This window comes from Orcinus orca, chromosome 7 (assembly GCF_937001465.1).
Source record: "Orcinus orca chromosome 7, mOrcOrc1.1, whole genome shotgun sequence".
NCBI classification, from domain to species: Eukaryota; Metazoa; Chordata; class Mammalia; order Artiodactyla; family Delphinidae; genus Orcinus; species Orcinus orca.
The window spans coordinates 79,870,554-79,879,401 of NC_064565.1; the positions used below are offsets into that span (position 1 = coordinate 79,870,554).

Consider the following 8,848-nt stretch of genomic DNA (forward strand, 5'->3'; position numbering starts at 1 on the left):
AGATAAATACTGAATGATATCATTTATATTTAGAATCTTAAAAAAAGTCAAACTCAAGAAACAGAGAGTAGAGAAGTGGTTGCCAGAAGCTGGGGGAAGGTGGGGTGAATAGAAAGGCATGCATTTCTTGACCACTTATAGGCTTCAGAGTTAGTGACTGAAATAAAAATGTCTCTAGATATTTCAAGAAGAAAGGACTTAATACAAGAAATTAGGTCATGAAAAATTCTAGGGGAGGGTGAGAGGAGCAGAAGTTGAAGAAACTGTTGGAATATTGGTTTTGACATCAATTACCATTGCCACAAGCCAGTGGCCAGGATGTTGCTGCTGCTGGTGGTGCATTGGACACGACCACGACTTCCTCCCATCATGAAGGTAGTGATTAGGCATTGGAGTGTGGAGTCGAGCCACCGAATACTTTCAGTCTGTCAGAATCTGTCACCAATCAACACAGCAGGAATATGGCCACTGTCTCACTTCTGCCTTCTAAATCTATTATGGATTTATGTCCTTCTCCAAACCTTAATCTCATTTAGGACTCAAAAAGCAGTCTTCTGAGAAATACATTTTGAGCCTGATAGCACCTGCAATTCATGGGTAATATACAAGGTGTGAAGAATGCCACCTTATTTAATGTCTTGCCTTAACCTAGTCTCTCTTATACCATTATTTTGTATAGTATATATTTATATCATATTTTTTCTTTGTCCATTATAAGTTGTTACATTAGCTATCAATCTTCTCCACTAATATGCCGCATGAAAACAAAGATCTTTTTCACTTGATCATTACTTTATTATCAGAAACCAAAACAGACATATGATAGTTGCTCAGTATATATTAAATAAGTACATGATTTTTTTATTAATAACCCCAAATTCCCTTGTCACTTCACATTCAAGCATCAAGGAAGCTTGCTAATAGATTAGTAACAAGAATCTATTTTCCCCAGTATCGTTACATTCTGCCCTCCCATTTAGCTCCTTTTCTTCTTAATCAGGAAATGTTAGTAAGATTTCGCTGACTCCCAAGAAGTCTGCTATTTTGTGAACCATGAGAGTAGTTTGGTTTTCTTTCAATCCAAACTTGCCAGTGCTATAATCAGGACATGTCTGTCAAAGTTTCTGGGTTGTGTGCACCAACGTTGCTAGTTCAGAGCATCTCTGCATGTTCTGTCCACATTTCAGGTTTTTATGACTTATAAGAGTAGGGCCATATTAGCCTCTTAAGGGCATCTCTTTTTTCTCCCAGAGCATAATTCATTATGCGCTCAGTACCAAAAAATGTTCTCACGTGTAGAAAGTAAATAAGTATCGGTCAATGAATGAATGAACCAATCAATATATGGGAGAATCCTACTTCCTTGGTTAGGTGGCTAATCTTTCCAAGAAGCGTACTCCTCTGTTGAAAACCTTAAAGACGTTTGTCTACAGAAAAGTAAAATAAAAGTTTTAAATTTTTAAATATTTTCCTTTCTGCTCATTACCTATGTGATATTTATAAGGGATTATTTATGGTGAGTGATTGCTTGCTTGACTTACTTAAAAATAAAACAAAACAGAAAATGAAATGAATTGTATAGGGTATTTACAATGAAATACAAATTAATTTTAAATATTATTTTGTAGACTAATATTCTTTAATAAAATTAATGATTAAAATCTATGTTTTAGGCTATATTTAATTATTATGAAATCACTGTTCACCCAAGCCCAATGTATAATGTGAAGTAAAATGGAAAAAAGTTTGCTTTACTCACTTTATCTTAGTTAAAAACCTAGAAGTCAGGGGTGGCAGATGGCAGTGCAAGGCGTTTGTGAGGTTTGGTTGCCACTGAGACTGGCTGGGCAATGTCAAAGGCAGAGAGAACCACACTTGCCAGATTTCAGCTTAGCATTGCCTCACATATCAATTGTCTTTCTTTTTTCCTGGAATAAAAGACACAATGTGGTCTTTTAATAATAACCTGAAAAAGTAAATTAAAGTTATATATAATTCTTCTAATGCTTCTTGGCTTAGTTACAACTTACCTATCGTTGTTGAGACTTGAGAAGAAAATCATTCTTGCTAGTCCAGATGATGTTTGATGTTTTTATCTTCCAAAATAAAAAAATAAGCTACCTTCTTATAATTACATTCAAAATGGTTTATTCTGTGGGTTAAGAGATTTCCACTGTAAAATTGGTGGCCTCACAGTACAAACAGATAAATTAGAGTGTAGTAAAATGCCAGCCTCAGACATATATTCAGAGCTTGTGATTATTTTAATGGAAGGAGTTTCTTTGTGCTACTTGTAAAGCCCAAAAGTTTAGCTTATTTTCAGCCATTTTTTCACTGCCATAGAAACAAAATCAAGATAACCAGAGTTAAGGATCTCTCATTTATTCTATCTAAGATATTGAATTATAACAACCATAAGCTTTTTCAAAAATATACAATAAAAATCTTAGCTAACTTTCAGAACATAGAACTTTTGATTATACTTCTATAGTCTAAAACTGTGTTTTCATTGCATATATGTAATGTATATGCCAAGTAAATATTACCTTTTGAAATTAGTTATCATTGTCTTTTTAACTAATTAAAACAAAGATATGAGATCAAATTGTTTTCCTTACATTTTAGAATTTATCCATAAAAAGACTCAATTCCATCAAATTTTATTACTCTCAGTGAGATTTGTAGAAATTATATTATTGGTGATTGTCCTCTTACACTCTTACTAGCAGAAGAGAGTCACCAAATGACATCTTATAAATTTATTTATTTTACTTATTTATTTTGACTGCAGTTGGGTCATCATTGCTGCGCGTGGGCTTTCTCTAGTTGCGGCAAGTGGGGGCTACTCTTCGTTGCGGTGTGCGGTCTTCTCATTGAGGTGGCTTCTCTTGTTGCAGAGCACAGGCTCTAGGCGGTGGGCTTCAGTAGTTGTGGCATGTGGGCTCAGTAGTTGTGGCTCACGGGCTCTAGAGCGCAGGCTCAGTAGTTGTGGCGCATGGGCTTAGTTGCTCCATGTCATGTGGGATCTTCCCGGACCAGGGCTCGAACCTATGCCCCCCTCATTGGCAGGTGATTCTTAACTACTGAGCCCCCAGGGAAGCCCCCAAATGACATTTTAAATGTCTCCCATTTTATTATAGATGAATTTTTCTTTAAGTTTTATTTGAAATGTCACTGAAAAGTGTAACAAGTGAAAGTGAAAGAGAAACAGCTATTTCTAACAACACTAAAATAACATCCAACTGTGGAGTCAGGGGGTCACAGTTCAAGAAGACACAAAGAATTATTTTATATAATCAAAATTTCCGGCATCATTTTTTTAAAATTTCCTTTTCATATAGAATATCCTATTATCAAGTCCTTATAAAAATAATTCTAATAGAGTAGGAAAATCATCCCCACTCATGACTTTATACTTTCTACAAATGATTTCTTGTGTAGCATGCAGAAATAGAATTCCACATGTGTTGCAACCACAAATTACAAATGGGAAATATAGTAGTTCCTACAGTTTAACTGCCGTGAACCTGACATCTGGCAGCTACACTGCTGTGAGTCTCCACTTGAGGGCAATTTTCTGATCATTTTAACTTAGTGTAACTTTTTCCCTGTGCAGTAACTTGTTGTGTCCATAGTATAAATTACTCTGCGGTAGAAAAGAAAAGCCAAGCATGAACTGATGGCAAGGTGAGGGAGCTCACAAATAAAGCCATTCTTCCTTATTCTTTCCATCTCTCCAGAGAAGCATATGTTATGTATAGCATATCACTGATAAATGGCAGGGGGTGAGAAGGATTGCAGAGTTTTTCTCATTTATTATAGGTTATATTTTTTTCTAGAATTTACTACTCTCTTTGATTTATCCTATATTTTTATAGTTTAATTATCATAAGTTGTTTTAAATAATTCCAGAAAGCTATAAATTAGTAAACCAACATTCAAAGTTTCTAGTTGCAAAAGGTACTGCCTGAGTTAGTTTTACCAAGACGAAATAACCTCGGAATATGCTGTATTTTATAGCTCTTTTTGAAAATGCACAATGGCTATTAACATAACAAAAGCTATGAGAATATATAAGTTAAATTTTCACTTAAGTTTTGTTCACCAGAATTTTTTAAATTCAATGGCCATTTTGACATAGATTAGTTCCGCATAGAAGAAGTTGGAAAACACTGGAATGAATGATTTGGTTAATTGATAATCAAACAAATATATACCTATAGAAATAAATTTTAACATGATCTGTTCAATTCCTATTGAAATTTGATACAAGTTTAATAAGGGTAGTAAATAATATCAAGTGACTTCAGGTCATCTGCTTTACATGACATAGCCATGGGAAATGTTGGAAGGCAGGCTGGTATTTTTACTTCCCATGAATGTTCTCTACAGGTATGGTCATTATAGTCCATATTAAACCAGATGGAGTTATAAGATAAATAATACTAGCTAATTTTTTAATATTTTGATTACAGTACTCTAATGTGGGTGTAGATTAAAAAAAATAACCGTCAATATTATGGAGCTGTGTGATGTGTTATTCTCAAGATCCAGAGGCAAAAATCTTGCCTTTCTCAGTATTGGGATGCACACATGCAATTTTAAATCACAAGAACGTCTTTCAGTAAATTGTGTGTTCCATCTGTCACAGTCTCCACATTTTACCATTGACAACATTTGTGATGTGATCTAAGAAATTGTTCCCAGCAGGTCCCATCATATTGAAAAATAGTCTCTTTTATATGAGCAGGTTGTTAAATCAGCAACACTCCCAATTTCAGGATAGAAATGAAAATCAACATTAAACTTAACACATGAATGAAACTGATGCTTTCCTATAGAAAAATACATGAGTGAATTTAGAAAGGTAGTTAAAGCAATACAAATCATTTAAAGAAAAATAATAAAATAAGGAGCCATTCTTCAGATTATCTATTAAAACCTGATTCTACTGTAGAAAGTAAAAATGCAACTTCCTCCTATGCATCTTACTAATTTTGATAATTAAATCAATACATTTTTTGGTTGGTTCAAGCCCACCCCAATCTCTAAGGTAAATATAAGAAATGTTGCAACTGGTGTTTTGTTTTGGTTATCTCTTGCTTCACAACAAGCTACCCCAAAATGTGGTGGTTGAAAATAATAATTTTGTTTTAACTGTATTTTTGTAGGTGAGTAATTCAGGTTTCACCAGGTCTATTCTACTGTGGTGGAACCTATAGGGGTCACTCAGTAGATTTCGGCTAACAGCTGAGTGGTGTAAAAGGTCTAAGATAGCATCACTCATATGCCTGATGCCATGGTGCGAAGTCTGGAAGGCCATACTCAGCTAGACCTGTTTCCATCTCCTTGTCGTATCACTGCCTCTCTAAATGGTCTATCCAGCAGGATAGTCTCACTTCTTAGATGGACTCCAAAGTGAAAAAGAAGAGGTTTCTAGTCCTCTAAAGGGCTAGGTCTGGAACAGATTTATTCAAAGTAGTCTCTGAACAAGCCCAGATACACAGGGAGGGAAATTAGACCTTAATTTTTGATGGAGGAAGTATCAAAGAATTCTTGGACTTTTAAAATCTACCACAGTCTACTATCCAGTAACAAAATATTTACATTTCTCCCATATGCAAAATATACTCAGCCATTCCAAAGACCTTGAAGATTCATCTCATTAGGGGGTTGATGCAAATTCCAAGATATTGTCTTCTAAACCAGGTTCAGATGAAGATCAATTGCCTTGGTTGGGGCTCCTCAAGTACAATTTCTCTCTTTCAGAAAATGGAAGAAGGGTAGGATTCATTGGTCCATATCAATTCTGAAATCAAGCAGAGAACATGATAACAGTTCCTTGATTAGGGCCTTGTTCTATTTTGTAAAGTGGTTCTTCAATACTTTTAGTTCACCTTCTGTGATCTTGGCTGCAATCTTTGAACCACCTTTTGCATAAGGATGGTCTGTGTTTTTGGATGGTCTGAGTACTTTCTTAGTCTATTTCCTGCCTATGGAAGGGTTCAGGGTTATTCTGAGTGATCTTTCAAACCAAACTAATAATACTTCTGCAAGGAAAATTCTCCTAAGAATCTGTGGGTTTCCTATGGATGGTATTGAGAGCTATTATATTAGACAAAAGTTATATACACAAATCTCTTCAGACAGGCCCAGTTTTGCTTGGATCTGAGTTACATACTGTGGGACAATAACCTTAAGATTCTTCAAAATCTTAATGGGCATTTTCTTATTTTTTTCTCAGGTGTCCATAAAGTGTCTTGGAACCATACCCTTGGAATATTTATCTTTATGCTATACTATACTCCAGTGTCCTGGATTTTATCTTCTTCTTGAATTTTTCTTTCTTTGCAAGTCTTTTGCCACCTAGAAGGATTGGGACTTAGGTACAGTTTTATTTTAAACAATCTGAAAATTCTGGCTCCCTTATATTTTCTCTAGATTTTGTTCAACAACTGGGTATTCCTTCCTTAGCACAGGTCCTGTTTCTCATATTTTATCACGGGAAGTTAGAAGAAGCCAGTTGGCACTTTGTACATACTATGTGGGAATTTCTACAGCCAATCCATGAGTTAAGTACCTTTTCTATCCTTCATGTTACTGAAAATCACAGTGTTTACTAATTGTCTGCTACTACATAGCAAATGTCTATTATACTTTCCAGCTTCCAATAACAATTTTTCTCTTTGTCTCCTCAAGGTTCTTATTGCCTTTATAAAGCTTCCTATAGGTCCTTGCACCTCTTTCCCATCATCCCATCCCAAAGTCACTGTCATATGCTTTAGGTTTTTGTTCCAGTAACAAATCACGCATTACCTGGTCCCAAAATCATAACACATGCTCACTGACTCAACAGTGAATCCACTTGGCTTTGACATATTCCCAGTAACAGCTTTCCTGATGCTCTGACAAATGCAGTTTTGAGTTAGGTAGAGTTCTTTACAGAATAAAGCCACATGAGCTGGTCTAGGGATAGCATTATGATTATGATAACACATAATAATCTGTGAAAGATAAGAATGGGTATCATACCACAGATTATAGATGAGACTGCTTATCTTTGGTAGTTCTTTCTTTTAAATATGTTTTCTTTCTTTCTCCTTCTAATCCTTAAGTCATAGGAAGGAAGAATAAGATGTTGGTACTATTTGTTTCTAGGACATGATATAACACATTTCACTAATTTCTTCTCTGTCTCTACTACATTCACTATAAAAAATGACTAGGGTCCAATAATTGTATATAATGACTAAACAAGGAATTTTATTTAGATATGTTGAGGGATGCTGTTATGGAGTGAATATTTGTATCTCCCCATAATTTGTATGTGGAAGTCCTAACCTCCAATGTAACTGTATTTGGATATGGGAACTTTGGGAGACAATTAAGGTTAGATGAGATCATAAAAGTGGGGTCCTTATGTTAGGATTAGTGCCCTTATAAAAAGACCTGCCAGAGACTTCACCCTCTCTCTCTCTCTCTTCCTGTGCACATTATAAGGAAGGTCATATGAGAAGGTTGGCACCCTGACCTCAGACTTCTCTGACTTCTCTAGAACTGTGAGAAATAAATGGTTTTTGTTTAAGCCACCCAGCCTATGTCATTTTTCAACGGCAGCCTGAACTGACTAGTATAAGAAAGTTTGGTTTATCGCATGGGTATTTGCAAATTAAGTTGTATTGTGCAGTAAATCTAAGGAATATCTTTGTGACTTGCTTTCAATTATTTTTCACTGATCCTAATTTATGGGAATCCTATTTATGTTATTCCTATGATTATCATATAATAGTGCCATGGCCCTCAAATGGCAAAGATCTTGAATATGTACTTTATCCCTCAACTCCAGAAGAAATTTTGGTTTGGTAAATAAGGAAGAATAATTCTAACTACAGGGACCAAATGTATAGAACATTTGGATATCTTTCTCTTAGAAGGCATTACAGAATGTATAGGTTTTTGCATTTAGAAGAAGCTTGAAATGTACCAGTTTCCAGATATATGTGCAAATGATGGAGGGTCTGTAGGTTTTTTCCACCAAACAGAACAATTGCACTCTAAGGGAATAATTTTTTAGGATAACTTAAACCATGGTTTTCACTAAAAATAATTATTTTGTGAAATGTTCTGAGGTTAAGATTTATAACTTCTAGGGCTTTCCTGGTGGTGCACTGGTTAAGAATCTGCCTGCCAATGCAGGGGACACGGGTTCGAGCCCTGGTCTGGGAAGATCCCACATGACGCAGAGCAACTAAGACCGTGAGGCACAACTACTGAGCCTGCGCGTCTAGAGCCTGTGCTCCGCAACAAGAGAAGCCACGACAATGATAAGCCCGCGCACCACGATGAAGAGTGGCCCCCGCTCGCCGCAACTAGAGAAAGCCCACGCACAGAAACGAAAACCCAACACAGCCAAAAATAAATAAATTTATTAAAAAACAAACAAACAAAAAGATTTATAACTTCTATTTGATGTTTTAAGGAAATCCTTTCTTTTTTGTTAGCACTTCATTTTTGGAGAAATATATGGTACCCCTCCCTCTCCAGGAACTTAGCAATAATGAAAAAAAGAGGTAACTCTCAATGCTAAACCACAATATTGATATGTAAAATCTATATAAAACACTTTTTTAAGTTTAATTTTTTTTCTAATACAAGACAGGGCATCAATCAATTAAACAAAAAAACAAGGTATGCAAACTTGCATTTAATGTTTATTAGTTTACATAAAATTCACTAAAGGCAAGAATATTTTTATAGAAATAATTTATTACTTAGAATTATGTTTTATAAACTATAGAACCATAGAAAAGTAAGGATTTCAAAACACATATTGTTAGAGAATTCTCCA

At 35.2% G+C, this 8,848-nt stretch overlaps 1 long non-coding RNA gene across 1 annotated transcript; it reads right to left on the minus strand.

Moving 5' to 3' along the window:
* Positions 1 to 836: 836 nt before the first annotated feature.
* Positions 837 to 3,847, minus strand: LOC125964972 (uncharacterized). Its single transcript, XR_007478360.1, has 3 exons — positions 2,031 to 3,847; positions 1,760 to 1,928; positions 837 to 1,427 (listed from the first exon to the last, which is right to left on the minus strand). It is a non-coding gene; the product is annotated as an uncharacterized LOC125964972 (long non-coding RNA).
* Positions 3,848 to 8,848: the final 5,001 nt, after the last annotated feature.